Source organism: Gymnoscopelus microlampas (assembly GCF_963454915.1).
Source record: "Gymnoscopelus microlampas genome assembly, chromosome: 23".
In the NCBI taxonomy this organism is placed as follows: domain Eukaryota; kingdom Metazoa; phylum Chordata; class Actinopteri; order Myctophiformes; family Myctophidae; genus Gymnoscopelus; species Gymnoscopelus microlampas.
Genome location: NC_139960.1, coordinates 18,652,205 through 18,670,216, shown reverse-complemented (window position 1 = coordinate 18,670,216; position 18,012 = coordinate 18,652,205). Strand labels below are relative to the sequence as shown.

General features: G+C 43.2%; 1 protein-coding gene across 9 annotated transcripts in view; it reads left to right on the top strand.

Moving 5' to 3' along the window:
- The window catches only part of eps8a (EGFR pathway substrate 8a, signaling adaptor), a 109,177-nt gene that overhangs the window by 27,811 nt on the left and 63,354 nt on the right, over positions 1–18,012 (top strand). For 8 of the 9 annotated variants that reach the window (XM_084050351.1, XM_084050347.1, XM_084050348.1 and 5 more), the window contains exon 1: positions 5,472–5,633. The exons of the other annotated variant lie outside the window; for it this stretch is intronic. The gene's annotated coding sequence lies outside the window, so the exon portion shown is untranslated. Of the gene's footprint in view, positions 1–5,471; positions 5,634–18,012 lie in introns of those variants that run through there. 9 annotated transcript variants of the gene reach the window in all.

Sequence of the window (18,012 nt, the reverse complement as noted above, 5' to 3'; positions counted from 1 at the left end):
CACTCTGGGTTTTGGCATGAAGGCCAGCCTCATTGTCAAGTGTCTCACGCAGTTTCGTCGGGAGGCCAGTAATACACATATCACGGTAGATCTGGACGTGGGTGGGGTCACGGTCATACTGAGAACACATCGTTTGGAGATAATGTTTCTGACCACGTGTGAGATATTCATGCATGTCTTCACCCTGTTTCATTGCCAACGTACGCATGGAGGCTACATCTGTAAGCATTGGGAACTCCACACGAAGTGGATTCCAAAATTGAGTGCAAACTGTGGCGAGCACAGTGTCACCAGGTATGGCCAGAGTGTTGGCTGTGGTCTCAAAGGTTTGAAGCCATGAGGCGCTTTGTACTCGGGTGAGAATAGCGCGAAGGTCACGGACTGCCAGGTTTTCATGGACAGTCAAGCGGTCAAGCTCAATGATCCAAACGTTGGCCCCCTGACTTAGTGAGGGCAGTTTGTTCACGTAGGTATCAAGATCGGCAAGGCTCCAGGGCCGATAGACCTGTCTGTTGGCGCGTGGGTCAAAGTGCACTGGATATTGGTGCAGTGGAGGCTGCGGGCCACCAGGAAAGGGGTGCAAGTCAAGAGTTTCGGCAGCACTGTTTGGAGTGTGCTGTACTAGGAGCTGGACATGTTGGGGCGTGTGAGGAAGCTGGGAAGTGACTGAGCGTGTGCTCATCCTTTGCTGTGCTGCCTGAACGCGGATTGCGTCCATTGCGGTGGCGTAGGCTTCATATGCCGCTCCTGTCTGTTCTTTCTCCCTTTGCTCCTCTTCTTCATCGTGCAACCTGCCTTTTTCCATTTTTGTCAGCAGGCGCTCCATTTCAGCTCTTGCATACTCTCTCTTCTTCTGAATGGCCGATAGGCGTCTCTGCACGTGAATGTCTTCTGTGGGGTCGCCGCAGCATGCTCCTGCCTGGGCAATGGCCTCGCTCAGTAAGCGTTTTTCAGTCTGGCAGACCGTGTTCCAGCTGCTGATTAACTGCCAGTTTTCTTCGGCCCGAGGCTCTGGCAGGCCTGCTTGCGCTCTGATACGTGAGGCCTCCATTATGGCCTGCCTGCGGAGTAGTAGGTCATCGTTGTCAACCAGTAGCATGTTTCCAATGATTTTGGAGCAATAGTGAGCTGGGGACTGGCCTTGCGGAGGGACAGGGGCAGTAGCTGGAGCGGGCGTGGTACAGCTGTTTTCTGCTTGGGTCAGTGACTGCTGTATTTGTGCGCATAGTGACTGTACTGCTGATGATGGAGAATGTGGGGCAGGTGGGGTGCTGGCCGCACCCAGGGAGGGCTCCCCCATGTTATGCTGGACTGATGGGGCGCTGACTGCGCTTCTGTCTGCGGGAACTCAGCAAGCATATTTGCATATTGTCTTGGTGACATGGGGAGCAGGAGGTCTCCAATTAGGTTTCCTGCAGCGGCTACCTTGCGTTGGTTGGTGTAAATGTCCTGAACCTTACGATTGGTTTCTTCTATGGCGTCGGCGGTGTTCTGTAGATGGCGTTGCTGCTCGGCCATCTGCCTGTCCAGTGCTGGTATGTCAATAGTGACCTGTGCGCGTCTACTTATGGCCTTGTCGCCGCGCATTCCTGATTCATTGGTGCCAGTCATTATACGTTTTGCATTGGTAACCACAATACCGTCACACTCCAGGTCGGTCAGTGTAGCGGTGAACGGGGCCATAAGGGTGGGGGCTGAGGGACGTGGGGGAGAAACATTATGCAGGGTCAGGGCAGGGTAAATTGACTGTGTATGTCTCAGCCTTGAGGGCGGTGTTCCATAAGGCAAGTGAGCCTTTGTTTTGTCTTCGGGTGCCGCCAACAACAGATTATGGTAGAACAAGGACGAGAGTTGATAGCGTTTCTCAGCGCTCTTCATGCCAGTGGAGAAGACAGATTTCTTGTTGGCAGCTTTGGCAGATTGCCAGCGGTTGTCTTCAAGAAAAAGAATGCGATGTATTTGGGTTCGGGTGAGGGGCCCATGGTGGGTCTTATCAGTATGTGGGGCCATTTTCACGCAGCTGCAGGTAGGTGGGTGAGGGGTCAAGACTAGGACACCCTCCTTCTCCCATTCTGTCATCAACAGTTTGGTCTTTTTAAGCAGGGTCAAGGATTTTTTTTCGCCATGCATGGCTGTAAGACCTTTTCCATACAAGTCCCACTGGTGCTCGAAGGTAGAGGCCATCTTGAAAGGTGAAGAGATGGACTGACTGCTGTCAAAGAGATTGTAGCCAGATCCAGTATATTTTGTATGTTGGGGTCAGTGTTGGGTTATTGCTATATGTAGAAATTTTCAGGGGAATAAGCCTCGATGAAACTGAAGTGTTTTTTTATTTAGCCGAATATAATACAGTGGGTGTCGTGAATGCACTCTACGTGAATGTGGGGATGTGTTACAACACACACGTGGTCTCTCTCGATCTCCCTACTGTCATCAAAAATCAAAAACAACAAAGAGGAAAAAAATAAATAAAAGAATTGGCCCCCAATGCACAGATTGCCTGTGGTCAAAACTTCCGTTAACGTGAGTTTATGGAGCACCCCAACATCAAATTAACCACCAGTGTTTTGCAACCCCTCCCCAAACCTCTAGTGTGTTTGCGTGAACCCAGTTAATTATGTGGTGGGTGCGCCTGACAACATTCACGCACGTCCTACAAGTGTAGAGACCCCCTTCAGTCACTCAGACACCATTCACTTACCCCAGTCACTGGGACAGATACACACGCAGTTTGGCCCTTCCGGTCAGGAGGTCGCTTGGTTTGCTGTGAATACAGGCGTGCAAGTACATTTAACATTGGCTGCCAGTATTGGAATAGGTACTAAACTGTTTCACCTAATTGAGAGCAGCAACGTTGTCAAGTTGAAGTATGCTGCTACAGGCACAAGTCTAACATTCTACATTTACCTAAGTAAAGGTACATAAATACTTACACTTAAGTATGCCCAAGTGTTGAGAGTAAAAGTGTGTATTTGTGCAGAATGTCCCCTATTCACAGATCTGCCAGCTCCCAATGCGTCACCTTTGAGCTAGCCTAAATATTCAAGGTTTCCAGCAATAATGCTGAAGTAAAAAATACAATAATGGCCCCTGAAATGTAGTCGAGTAGAAGTAAAAGTATTGGAAACTGGAACTACTCTGGTGAAGTATAAATGGAGAACCTCAAAATGTACTCAAGTAAGACACTTGAGTAAAAGTACTTTGTGACCTTCCAGCACTGAGCCCCAAGCAGGTGGCTATCTTCCTTGCTTGCATTCCTAAGTAGGACAAAATCACTAAACAAAGGGCTCAGACTACACTATCCACTGACATGCACTTGGGTCAAAGTACCATAAACAAACGCTGGTATCAGAGTGGAGTGAAAACCCATAGTTAGAAATGTAAACAAGCAGCCTGTCCCCGATCACAATTTCGCAGACCTGACATGCACAATTTTCCCTTGAAAATATCAGATCCACCAGCTCGGATTGCTAGTAATGGAATAGCTAGTGAGCTTGTAGATCGGCAATTTCCAAATGGCTGAGGTGTAGCAGGGCTGAGGTGAAACTGCAGGCAGCTGTAAGGGCTATTTAAGGTAACACTACCTCAGGGCTGTACTTAAGCACAATACTGGACTTTGTGTACAAGACGACAGCATACATATAACGACAATAAACATGACAACGACATACATAAAGCGACAATAAACATGACAACAACATACATAAAACAACAATAGACATGACATTCGAATGTACTAATTTGAGCTTAGGCTATACGCTATCTTTTCCTTTGAACCCGGCGTAAACTTACTCGGGGCCGTTGCTGGGAGGATAAACTGTCCACCCAGCCAACCTAACGGGACATCACGGGGTATAGGGAGTTCAAAGCCTAATTTAAACCTAAACAAATGTATTATTTTTGATCAAGGCCGCATTTACAGTCCTTAACATCACCTCGCTCGGATGCCGGAGCTAAACATGTATTATTTTTGATCAAGGCCGCATTTACAGTCCTTAACATCACCTCGCTCGGATGCTGGAGCTAAACATGTATTATTTTTGATCAAGGCCGCATTTACAGTCCTTAACATCACCTCGCTCGGATGCTGGAGCTAAACATAGGCATACGCTATCTTTTCCTTTGAACCCGGCGTAAACTCGGGGCCGTTGCTGGGAGGATAAACTGTCCACCCAGCCAACCTAACGGGACATCATGGGGTATAGGGAGTTCAAAGCCTAGTTTAATACACAGGTCATTCAATCTGCTGTTCAGTGGTGACTATCACATGTACAAATACATTAACCTTTACCTTTAGCATAACTTTGATATACTACAATTCACATATAACACTGTGTGGTACAACTGACTATATGATACATAGAACATATGTACCTTTTGGGGGCCCCCAAGGAGTTGTACCACGGAGCGTTTGGGCGAACTGTTGTGTGGATCCAATGATCCAGCAGTCGTCTGGACTGGACAGGGTCACGGTCGGGGTCACCAGCTGATGTGCCGTGGCTTCTGTCACTCAGGTTCAGTAAAACCCTAAAGTCCAGTTTATAGACGACAGTACAGAGAACATAATCAACCAGTTAACAGGCCAATTTATTGATTACATGGGAAATTCCCTTTATGAAATGTGAATTACAAGAACAGCAGATGTAATGATATAAAACAATATACGACCTGATATATTACGAAGATAATTCGCTCCACATCGAGGTCTGCATGCAAAACAGGCGTTCGGTTGAGCGCCTGGAGAATTCTAAGGTTCTTATCTTTAGCATTCAGTATATCAAAAACAGTGGATGGCACGTTCGGCCTTCTAATTGGAGTACAGCTTCTGTGCTCCACACTCTAGAAAGTAAAGGTTGAAGGCCCAAGGTTTCACAATGGACCATCAGTACTTTGATTTGAAATAGAGGCCTTTTACTTGTAACAGTCAGAGTATGTATTATATTGTGACATTGCTACTTTTACTTGAGTAAAACGTTTGAATACTTCTCCCAGCACTGGTTAAGACCCCTCTCTCTGGAATCACACGAGACAAAGTACCCCCCTCTCTTTGGCCTCAAATCCCACCAGAGCCTCTTCTTTCCTGTGCCTCCGCTGTGCTGTCTGTTCTAATAAAGACAAAGAAAAACAATACCAAGGTGAACGGTCCGCCCGTTGTCTTTAATAACAGTTGGAGACGGTATAGAGGTCAGTCCCTATTTTTACTTCTGCTGACTGCACCAGTACACCGCTCCCTTTTTAAACCATATCACGTCCATAAAAGAAGAGAGGCTCACTCAGCCCCCATCTCTCCTTGTTCCTATGTAATGTACTGTACCGTTTCGTACACTCTCTAATGAGTCATTAACAGGCTTAAGCTTGTCTGTTCTGTACAGAAACCCTCCCACTGATGACTGCATGGGTGGAGTTTAGAGCTCTCAGTGATTCAGGCAGACATGTGCTGCTGGACCCTGGAAGAGAGAGGCTTCCTCCAGCCCAGATAGGCACAGAGCTGAACTCTACTCTATGGGACTACAATGTTCACCTGAGGACCTTTGTTTTGGTGTTGGTGGCAACCTCTCTTTGTTTTCCCTTTGTAACATCAAGGAACACTCTCCCTTTTTCTTTTTGCCTGTGGGTTCTTTTGCAGAACAAAGGTAGGCATGTGTTTGTTTACAGCTGTGGTTGTCAAACTTTTTCATGTCTAGCCCCCCCCCCCCCCCCCCACCTGAGAGTATTTAGTGCCAGGGACCCATACAAGATTTTTGTTGTTAAGATTGTTCATATTATTCAAAATGTGTCACATTTTTTCACGATTCTTTTGGAAAATGGCAGATCTACATGCTCGCAACACTTTGCATTGCAACACATTGTAGATCTGCTATATTCACGTAGCTGATGTATTTAGGGTTAAAGCGGTTGTTGATTGTGATGCTATATTAACACATTTAGCTGGGGACCCCCTGTAATCCCCTCAAAGACCCCTGGGGGTCCCCGGACCTCCCTTTGAGAACCCCTGGTTTACAGAACTGTCAGTCAATGCTTTGCAGTTTCTTTAAACTTGAACCCCAGTATCCGGAAGGGGGACATTAGTCAATTTGTTTTCGATCTACAAGCTCACAACGCATCGCGACTTGTTGTGAGTATGTAGATCGGCTATTTTTGGCGATTTTTAGATTTGGTGTAGATGGAGGGGGGCGGTCCAAGTACAGAGACAAACTCAGGCCCAGTTTACTAAGTCTAGACTGAACAGGTCAACAATAGATGGTGATGACTGAGGCACGCTTGAGTAAAGATTTGTCTTGACACTTCTGGGTATTATTATTATTTAGCGTCGGCAGAAAAATCACATTAAGTTCAAAGTCAAGGAAAAAAGTAGACCGCTTCACTTCCTTGAAAGAAAGTGGTCCATTTCAGTAATTTCCCAGGAGAGCAGCGCTTCCTTGTGATGATTAATCCGTTGGTGTTAGACGAAAGCTGGCTGACAGCTGAACAAACCAGGTGTCCGGGCTTGTTGGGAGAACAGGCCGCGACAGTGAGCAAGAAAAGCTCCTGTGGGAAAGTTGTATCGTCAGGCTGCGTTTTAGCCATTCAACAGATGGCTATAATAACCTGCCCCCTAATGCACTGGGATGTGGATGGGATTATCAAGAGTCTCTCGGGAGAAATGCAAAAAAGTTTGGGAACCACTTCTTTAGTGGATTAATATTGTGCTATTTAAAGGTAGTGTAAGTAGTATTTTTTTGGTAAAAAGTTCAAGTTCATATTCTGACATTAATTATTGCTATAGAGTGTTTGTTTAGTAACCGGGTCTCCCCGTCTCCAGCTTTTTAATAAACACTAAATACATGTTCAGGTGAGTTGCCAATTTCATGCAATCAAGAGAGAGTACCAGCAGGCCCGGACGGCTGGCATAGCGGTCTGGGCAGCATGTCGCGGGTTTGAATCCCGATCCAGACGACCTTTGCTGCATGCCACTCCCCATCTCTCTCTCCCCATTTCCTGTCAGTCTACTGTATCTATCAATAAAGGCAAAAAAGCAAAAAAATATATCTTTAAAGAGAGAGTACCAACTTAAATTTTCTAGTGTTCCAGCTCCAGTTTTGTCTGCTCATTTGTTTGTGTCATCACCTCCAATTTCACTTGTTTTATCCTGTATCCTGTGTGAGTTCTCTCCTTATTGGATGAAATTGATATCCTTATCCGAAAACGCATTTTCTGTTTACTAAAGATTTGGAGAGACAGAGACCCACTGTTATGAACAAACACACTAGCAATGGTTGCTATCAGAATATATTTTGATTGTCAATAACAGGCTTGATTTTTTTTCTTCCTCTTTTGAAATATTTTCTTTTAATTTTTCCTTCAAACCTTTATTTATTCTGGAACGACATTGAGGTTGCCCTCATTTGCAGTGTCGTTGAGATACATCACAGTACAATTTCATATTCACATCAATATTCACATCAATGATAAAACAAAACAGAAACTTTCCCTTCTCTTTCACATCAGGTCATTGTAATCTCTCAGACTCCCTCCCCAGTCAGAGTTCAGAGTTTGAATGCATGTAGAATTATGTGCAGGATGTAATTTGCATACAAATGTGAGGGGACTTAATTGAATTGACTAATTAAAACATATATATATATATATATATATATATTGTATTTTAAAAGAAAAATCCTCTCTGTTACTCTTAGGCCAGTGTGCCAGTGATCGCCCTCTTCCCCTGTGCCAAGGTTGCTTACCCCTGCTTTATACATTGTCCTATTTTGGGGAAATTGCAAGTAAGAATCGCCAAAGGTCACGGAAACAGCATTTCACTGTGATAGTACACGTTAGTGTTGATTTTGACAGCAATTTTTTTTGATTTAGTAGTCATAGTCTTTTGAATCAATTCCATTTAGTTTTAGTCATATTTTAGTCATCTGAGATGTTTTACTGTTAGTCTAGTTTTAGTCGACTAAATATCATAAGATTATAGTCGACTAAATCTACAGTTGATTTAGTCGACTGTAATGTATTTTGGCGGTGCCTTGATGGCGCCGTAATGGCTGATTTTACACTTGGTTGCATGCTGAAAATAGCCGATCTACAAGCTCACAAATTGTGAGCTTGTAGATCTGCTATTTTCAGAGCGCAACCAAGCATAAAATGACTTCTACTGGATCTCTTCTACACTTGTCCCTCCCTAACATTTTAGTCTAGTTTTTATTTGTTGACAAAATTGTCATTATATTTAGTCTTAGTTTCAGTCATCATAGCTTAGTTTTTATTTTGTTTTTATTTCGTTTTCGTAAGTGAAAAAAGGTAGTCGGCCAACATTTTTCATCATAGTTTTTAGTCGACGAAATGAACACGAGTATACGTCAATGTGAAACAGTTTCATGTCGAGTCATGCCATCATGTGAAAGCAGGGCACGTGCGATCATTAAAAAAACAGCTTTGCACAGGCATGTCCGTGCAGAGATTGCGTAGGCTACTTATTTGCATTATTTTATTCCACAGTGACAGGGACCAGGGTCCCCAGCAGTGTGGTCTGTGTATGTCATGTAGTCTGTACTATGCATTGGCTTTAACTCTCCTGGGTGTGTAAGTGCTGACATTTGTACCAGTGAGCTAATAGAGCCTGCCTGCTTGCTCAGGGGAGAAACTGAATTTTGATCTTCAGGCAGTGCCACTTGCCAGCAGTGGTCCTACGACGTAAATGTCTCAATATAGAAGAGCAGGGAGACCAAACACAACCACGCAGTTGTGAGTCTAGGCCAGTCTATGACATCATATTGATGACATCAGCGTGTAGTGGATTCGTGTTTTTTATCGATATTCATCTTCCCACTTGGCGCATCACGTCCTCGTTGATACCAAGCCCCCAGAACCCAGTTGTTGCATTGAAGCGCGTTGGACATGCTGGCCATTCATACAGTAGGTACTGCAGGTGGGGCCACTGTACACGAACGAGCGAAAACAGTTTCGACCAATGGCCTCGATTCACGAGCTTGCACACGGAGCTGCGCACCTCTGACGTAAACCGCGCAGAAGCCCCAAATAGGCCTCACCCATCACATTTCCAACCCGGAAGAAGGGGTGAATTTGCTTCATGCTCTGGGTGAGCAATTCAATGCAAGTGGATGGGAGGCGATATCCGGTGCCCTCTCTATTATTTTTAACTCTATGGTTGATACGCAAGTCGTTCGGTCCCATATATGGCATGCACTTCATACGTGCCCAAGTATGAAGTGTGCAAAAAAACAAAAAAAGAAATGCTCAAGTAAAAGTACCTCAAAATTATATTTACAGTAAGTATAGTACTTGAGTAAAGGTACTTACTGTAGTTACTTTCCACCTCTGTAAATCCCCCTTATGCAAATGTGCCAGGTGAACCCTTGTAGTGTGACTGTGTGATCTTGATAACTATATTACGTTGTTGTCGGGCAGAAACCTTGTATATCCATATTAACATTTTTATGTTTTGTTTAATTAATGCCCTACTTCATTATACAAGAGCGTCGCACGAAAGTAGTGAAAATAGCAGATCTACAACAAGGTAACAACGCATCGCGTCCTTGTAGATCGTCTGTCTTAACTATTCTAAAATGTTTTTAAAATAATAAAAAATGGAATGGTTTTGGACATACAAGGTTTCCCCCCGACAGCGAGGATAACGACTCCAGAATGACAGCCTCTGCCTCTGTCACGGACACACAGTAGATCAGACTTATCAGTGTAGTGTTTATGGTACTTCCTGTTTCCATCATCAGGTTATCACTGACCAATTGAAATTAGGCCTCTTTTATTAACTCCTGCTGTCATATGGTATTTTAATTGGTTCACGTAGGTCTGGCTTAGTTAGAAAGGTCTTGTTTAATGGTGCATTTTATAATGATAAATGGTGCATTTATATAGCGCCTTTTATCCAAAGCACTTTACAATGTGCATTATATTCACCCACTGACACGCACATTCACACACTGACACACACATTCACACACTGACGCACACATTCACACACTGACGCACACATTCACACACTGACACACACACACTGACGCACACATTCACACACCGACGCACACATTCACCCACTGACGCACACATTCACACACTGACGCACACATTCACACACCGACGCACACATTCACCCACTGACGCACACATTCACCCACTGACACACACATTCACCCACTGACGCACACATTCACCCACTGACGCACACATTCACACACTGACGCACACATTCACACACTGACGCACACATTCACCCACTGACACACACATTCACGCACTGACACACACATTCACACACCGACGGCGGAGGATTGATTGATTAATTGATTGAATACTTAATTAAAACAATTATTAACAGCGCAGATAGTACAGTCAGAAGTTATGCTAAAAGGATAACACAAAAAACCCCAGGGGCTTGTTTCCATTGTGGTCCATTACACTCAATTCATCAGTAATGCATAATATACATACAACTCAATACAGATCCACACACATTCTCCCAATCTCACACTCCTGAATCAGGCTGCTGAAGCTGCAGAGAACTGGGTGAGAGTGAGTGGTGGTTGGTGGTGATTCCCTGTAGCAAAGGCGGTGGCCTGGATTCTGTCCACACGGACAATGGCTTCAGGTCTATATTTAACACCATGTAAAACAATCATCTGAAAACAAAAGTTACCTGGCAGCTCTTCCATGGGTTCAGGGGAAACAATGACATGCTTCCTTCCCTGTACTGCTACTACTGGCAACAGACACACTGCTGCTATTAGTGTAAAACAGTGGTTCTCAAACGTTTCAGGCCACGACCCCTGAAAATAATCATATTTGAACTGGAGACCCAGAACAGCAGTGTTGATTTCGTCGACTACAACTATGACGAAAAATGTTGGTCGACTACCTTTTTTCACTGACGAAAACTAAATAAAAACTAAATAAAAACTAACCTATAATGACTAAAACTAAGACTAAATATATTGACAATTATGTCAACAAGTAAAGACTGTACTAAAATGTTAGTGAGGGACTAGTGCAGAAGAGATCCAGTAGAACTAAAAGACAAGTCATTTTATGTTTGGTTGTCCTCGGGTGTTGCGCTCTGAAAATAGCAGATCTACAAGCTCACAACGCGTCGCGCTGCGACGCGTTGTGAGCTTGTAGATCGGCTATTTTCAGCATGCAACCAAGTGTAAAATCAGCCATTACGACGCCATCAAGGCACCACCAAAATACGTTTTAGTGATCTACAAGCTCAGTTGCAACGCGTTGCATTGCGACTGAGATTGTAAATCAAGTTATGATTTTCTATAACATGTTTACAGTACATTGTTTACAACAGACAAGGCCTCACTGGGATCCTAAGCGCCTCCTCAAGGGGGGGGCGGACCCCAGGTTGTGAAACACTGCTGTACAGGACTATGCTGTAGTGTGTAGACTGTCGAGGACTATAGAGTTAATTTGCTATAGACTTTTTTTTTTATCTACATTTTGGCTCGAGAAGAGTTTCAAGTCTTATCAAGTCATAAGGCTCAAGTCCAACATGAATTTAATTGTTGTGAAACTTTTGAAAGAATTTCTCCCACTGTGATATGACAATAAAGCTGATTCTGATGGCGAATGTTGAAAACCAGGACGTCTGGTTGGACACAAAGCTTTAAATGGGGACAGTCCCTGACAAAGCGGGACGTCTGGTCAGCCTAGCTTTAAAAACGAAGCAGAATCATGCTAGCTCTACATCATGGGCGCTGCGGACGGTTTTCCCATGGCTACTCCAATCGTCTGCAGAGTCTCTCTCTGCAGTCTCTGTGCTGCAGAGACCCATATGTGACCTTACATTCAGTTATGTAGGTTATCAGCAGTACGTTAGGCAACCAGAAATAACATGAGCAGCCTCTCCAAGCAGTGTTCCATTGGCCTACTTCTGTTTGGGTTCAGGGGAAGGAGGGGCTAGTTTTAGGTAGGAGCCACTGTACCTGCAGATTAAGTGATGCATATAGGCTCCATTGTTGCAGATTCACACCCTCCATACACTGATTGAATGATTTGATTCATTCTAAATGTCAATGAAGTAAAGTACAATACATCACACAGATATGTAGTGGGGAAACATGTCATTGGATTTGATCCATTACAATAAACAATCAAATCATTTGATAAAATAATCGATTAATAATCGATCCCTGGGCATGTCATTATAGGCAAAAAGCTTCAAAAGATTTAAAAAAAAAATAAAATAAAAAAATAGCCGATCTACAAGTTCACAACGGGTCACAATTGCTTGTAGATTGCTTCTATTTAAAAAAGTTTTGCACGTCACTTTTTTGTGACAAAGTATAAAATATCGCTTGATTGGTTTATTTTCTTTCTGCTAAAGTAATTCCCATTGGGGTCTCTACAGTGAATCATCCGTTTCCATCTGCTTCCGTTTTCCCTCGTCTTCCTCAGTCACTCCTGCCACCTGCATGTCCTCTCTCACCGCATCCATAAACCTCCTCTTTGGCCTTCCTCTTCTCCTCTTGCCTGGTAGCTCCACCTTCAGCATCCTTCTCCCAATGTATGTAGCCCTCATCCCTCCTCTGCACATGTATGTCCAAACCATCTCAACCTGGCCTGTCTTGTTCTTCCTAACCTGCTTCTTAAACTGGCCAGTTCCAGGTTGTACACAGTAGCCCCCCGTATTCACGCTATGCAAGTTTCTAATTACATTAAAATGCCTAGAAAACATGTTGATACGAATACCGTATAAAATCCTATGTCCATGATACATGGTTGGTTTGGAATGATGTTTACTTGTTGTGTTAGTGAGCATAGTATGTAGCATTTTTTTCTTCACAAATGAATGATGACAGAGTTTGTGGTCAGTCACCTCTCTTATGCTTTTCCAGTTGGTTTCAGAAAGCTCAGAGCCGTTCCTATTCTTTGGCGAAAATAGCCAATCTACAAGCTCCCGACACGTTTTAGTGGGACACGTTGTTTCTCTCCGACTGCCGCACCCTGGGGATTAGGGGTGGGTGTGTGTGTGTGTGTGTGTGTGTGTGTGTGTGTGTGTGTGTGTGTGTGTGTGTGTGCGCGCATGTGTGTGTATAATATCTACAGTAAATCTTCTTGCTAATCCTCTTTACTTATCCATGGTGAGATAGCAGTGGCAGAGAGAGAGAGACATGTAAACAGAGTTGGAGTTCAAACAGAAAAAGGAATATATCTGCACCATTGTTGAATTGGAGCTAATTAGGTTCCAAACAGGCAGGCGGGCAGGTGGGCGGGCGGGCAGGGGAGACAAGAGAACTCCGGTGGTGAAGCTCTCTGAACCTCTATGATGTGAGACCTCATACAGGTATGACTCAGTTCAATTTTCAATTCAATTCAAAGAGTCTTTATTGGCATGAGAAAACATACATTTACATTGCCAAAGCAAGAGTGGAACAAAACGGTCAAAACTAAATAACGAATGTACAATTAAAAGGGAATAAATACAAGCTGTGTTACGTTGCAACAAAAAAATCTTACAAAGCCTGAAGAATTGTGCATTTGCTGTCAGAAATGGTTATATATAGGCCAGGTGACTCTCCTAAAGGCTATGTCTCAAATGTTTGTATGGTAATCAACCTTGTTAACAAATACCCACTTGCGCATTCATAGTTTTTGTTATTGAACACAATCGAATCAAATGAATTGATCACTAAAATAAACATGCTCTGAAGATGCATGCGGCCCACCCAATTCAATTCAATTCAAAGGGCTTTATTTGCATGAGAAAACGTACGTTTACATTGCCAAAGCAGAAAGCACAATACAGCAATACAATCAAAACAAAAAATATGTACATTTGAAAGTCAGAATCTTCAATAGATCAATTTCTATGTACTCACCACTTAACACGGCAGCCGAACGGTTGCCCCTTTTAAGTGGTCAGATGGGTGGGCTGCAAACGCTTTTTTTCAAGTTGGCCCTGATCCAGAAAAAAGGTTGGGAAACAGGTGAATTGGAAGATTTTTGGTGTCCTCTGTTTAGGCGAAGTTTGCAACTGTTGATGAGTACACAGACAGACAACCGGGGGCTATTTTTGCCACTCAACTTGCACTAAACTTGTGGCTTTTCTAAATTCCATTTCAATAGGCTTTGTCAGAGGAATTGTAGTTGGCTATGGAACAGCTTGGGTTCAAGTTTATTTAGTTTAATCTATTCAGAGACAACTGCAACAGGAAATAAACTTGGAGCTATTTAGAACGTTTATGTTGTCAAGTGTGAAAAGGTCTATTCAATAGACCTTTTCACAGCAGACGACACAGCTTGACACCCTGACAGGTCCAGTAGACTCTATTGGATCTGTCATAAAGGGCTCGTCCCATTGCATTTATCACCTTACTGTTAGGCCTGTCACAATTATTAATCACTCGATTGCAATTATATGATTATTGGTACCGGTCATTGTCATTCATTTCTCTGTATATATTAAGTAATTTGTCATATCTGCCCAGTGCATGTTTTGTTTACAAAGCCTAAAAGGCAACCAGAAATATAATTCGGATTCATGGTCCAATGCCAATCGTTAATCGCAAATATTTCTATGACAAATTAACCGCCAACTGAAATGTTGTGTGTGTGTGTGTGTGTGTGTGTGTGTGTGTGTGTGTGTGTGTGTGTGTGTGTGTGTGTGTGTGTGTGTGTGTGTGTGTGTGTGTGTGTGTGTGTGTGTGTGTGTGTGTGTGTGTGTGTCCGATGAACTAAAGTTGTGATTGTGACAGCCCTGTGTGTGTGTGTGTGTGTGTCTGATGAACTAAAGTTGTGATTGTGACAGCCCTGTTTGTGTGTGTGTCCGATGAACTAAAGTTGTGGGATGTGTTGTGCTTAAGGCTTCCACTGTGCTTTAGACATGCTGTAATGTAGGCTAGCCTCTGTTAATCCTATTAGCGCGGTATGACTGTACTTCTGAGACAGAGGTGTCTGTAACTAACCACATGAACCCTAGCATCCCTATTCTGGCCAAGTCTTTATAGACATAGTCATAATAGGCCAACATTTCAGACACGTTGTGAGCCTAGTGGCCTTGTGGTTAGAGTGTCCGCCCTGAGATTCAGGGCTCAATCCCCCACCCGGGTCATACCAAAGACTATAAAAATGGGACCCAATGCCACCCTGCTTGGCACTCAGCATCAAGGGTTAGGTTGGGGGCAAGTTCCCGCGACACTGTCTGGTTGGTGAGCTTGTAGATCGGCTATGTAGAGATTTGGTGTAGAGGGGGAAAAGGAGGGAACAAAGTATAGACCCCTGTGGGATCCCAGTCAAAGATGTATATAGGGTTCAAGTGGTTAAAATGGGCATGAAACACTAGGCAGTTTTTGTACTTAACCTGAACTGTTTTCCAGTTCAGGTTAAGAACTACAGTAGATTAAAACATGGCAGCCTAGTAAGCAAAGTAGCCACAGCCAGTGTTGACTAAATCTACAGTTGATTTAGTCGACTAAAATGTATTTTGGCGGTGCCTTGATGGCGTCTTAAAGGCTGATTTTACACTTGGTTGCGTGCTGAAAATAGCTGATCTACAAGCTCACAACGCATCGCAGCACGACGCGTTGTGAGCTTGTAGATCAGCTATTTTCAGAGCGCAACACCCAAGCGTCTTTTAGTTCTACTGGATCTCTTCTCCACTAGTCCCTCACTAACATTTTAGTCTAGTTTTTATTTGTTGAAATTGTCAACATATTTAGTCTTAGTTTTATTCTTTATAGCTTAGTTTTTTTGTTTTTATTAAGTTTTCGTCAGTGAAAAAAGGTAGTCGTCCAACATTTTTCGGCATAGTTTTAGTCGACGAAATCAACACTGGCCACAGCTAATAAAATGAATTATGGGTGTGTTAGATTTAGGTGTGCCTAGAGAGCCATGGCTGTGCTAAATCTAACCACTCTGTATTAATCTTATTAGCTGCAGCTATGTTGCTTACATCATCTTGTACTATATAAGGTCAGTCATATGCAGCCTGCAGTGTTTTTTATTCTCCTGTAGTTTTTTACCTGAAGTGAAAAACAAACCAAATCAGACTAGGATCTAATCATCCCCCTTTAAGTAGAAAGTTCTCAAAACTTTTAATTTCAATGATGACCCCCATAACTGTGAGAGTTACAGACCTGGAAGGGTCTCGAGGAAGCCTGAGTGTCCTTGGACCACACTTTGAGAACCACTGGTGCAAAAGATGAAGAAAGTGCTATACCACCCCCCCCCCCCCCCCCTCCCTGCATGTGCTGACCAAAAAGCCTAGCTCTTCCCCAACTGGAGATAATAACGTGTTACATCATTCCAAGCTCACATTAAAAGAGCTCTCTTTGGTGCGCCGTGGCTCAGCCAGTTAGCGCACATACCGTACCATAATATGCTACTTGTGAGAGTGAGAACCTGGGTTCCCTGTGACCCTGTCAGTCTTTGCATAGGAAGGATGAATCAGAATCAACTTTATTGGCACATCACAGGTTTACAGGTGTAAAACAGTGGGTGAAATTCATTTTTTGTGCAAGCTCCATCATTTATGTTATTCCCAGAAGAGAAAGGGAAGAAGAAGAAGGGGGGGGGGGGGGGCAGAGAATCTGCTCCCTCTGTCCTCAAAGAATATCAAGAGGAGAGGACTTAACTTCAGACCGCAGAGGGTTCTGTGTTTCTAGAGTCTTGGGTTCCTGTGTTTATGATTGATTGAATTCAGTCAAAGGGTAGAAACTGCAGGATGAGCTTGTCGACATTGTAACGGTTCATTCAGTACCAGGACTTGTCATGACAATGTTTTTTATTTGCCCCATGTTCAACTCTAAACTACACTGTCCCAACACCAAAGACTGCCATATGTCAATTATTACAGGGTTTGACCATTACATAATGCTTTTGCACAAAGTAGGTTTATACGATTTTTTGATATTTCATTTTTGTTGGCCTTAAATATTGTTGCTGTTCCTCTGTCTATGCAGAGCTAGTTTTGTTTTTGATGGTTGTTTACATCATTGGAAAGCCTTTTTGAATATGATGGGATCATATAGTTTAAAATATATTGAGATTGTGTCTCTAGAACTTGAACTGAATTGTCTTCCTGAAACGTTTTTTAAGTGAAAATATAAATCTTTTTGTCTTGCTCAAGGGCGGTTGAAAGTGTTGTTTGCCGCTGATTTGTGACATTTCAGTTCTAGGATAAATAGTGTCTCTATGGCTTTAAACACACAACAGAGGATTCCTCTCTTATGTGAGATTTTAAGTTGACTAACGTTGGCAGACACTTCCTGCATTCAGTAAGTCATTAACTACTTGTTTGGAGAATGATTTGACGCGTTAACTTTTTGACTGACTCATTTGACGAAGCATTGATTCCTGTGACATATTACCCACCACAGACGGTGTCGTTTTACATTGAGCTGTTTCATGCACAGTGCATGTGTAGCTGTTGACTAAACTCCCCTTCGAGGTGATAAGAGACATTTAATTACCTTCACTTGACTTTATTGCCCCTGTCAGTCAGCTGTACCACAATGTACCGGTTAAACTTCAGCTTTGTGTTTGCATTGCACTTTAAATGACATCATTTCCCACTTATATTACTCTCCTTTATCTTGGTTAGATATGGACTTCACTGCAAGCTTTCTACCAAGTCGTTGGGAGGTGGCTTGGGGCTTTGTGGAAATGCATTCATTCATGTATCCATTTATTACGAATGCATTTTATGTATTCATTTTTACAGTGGAAATACATTTCCCTTCCAGTGCCCTATCGACTGCATACTGGGCTATTTCCTTATTTATACATTTGTATCCATATTTAACTTTTATTTTTTGACGAATCACATCAGTCAATACGGTCCCAGGTATCTCCCTTGGCAGTCTGTCCTGTCTATTATTTTATTGGTGCCCTAAATTCAATTTGACATATTTCATTGACTTTTTAAGAGCTATTGTACTGTATTGGTTATTGTGTGTGTGTGTGTGTGTGTGTGTGTGTGTGTGTGTGTGTGTGTGTGTGTGTGTGTGTGTGTGTGTGTGTGTGTGTGTGTGTGTGTGTGTGTGT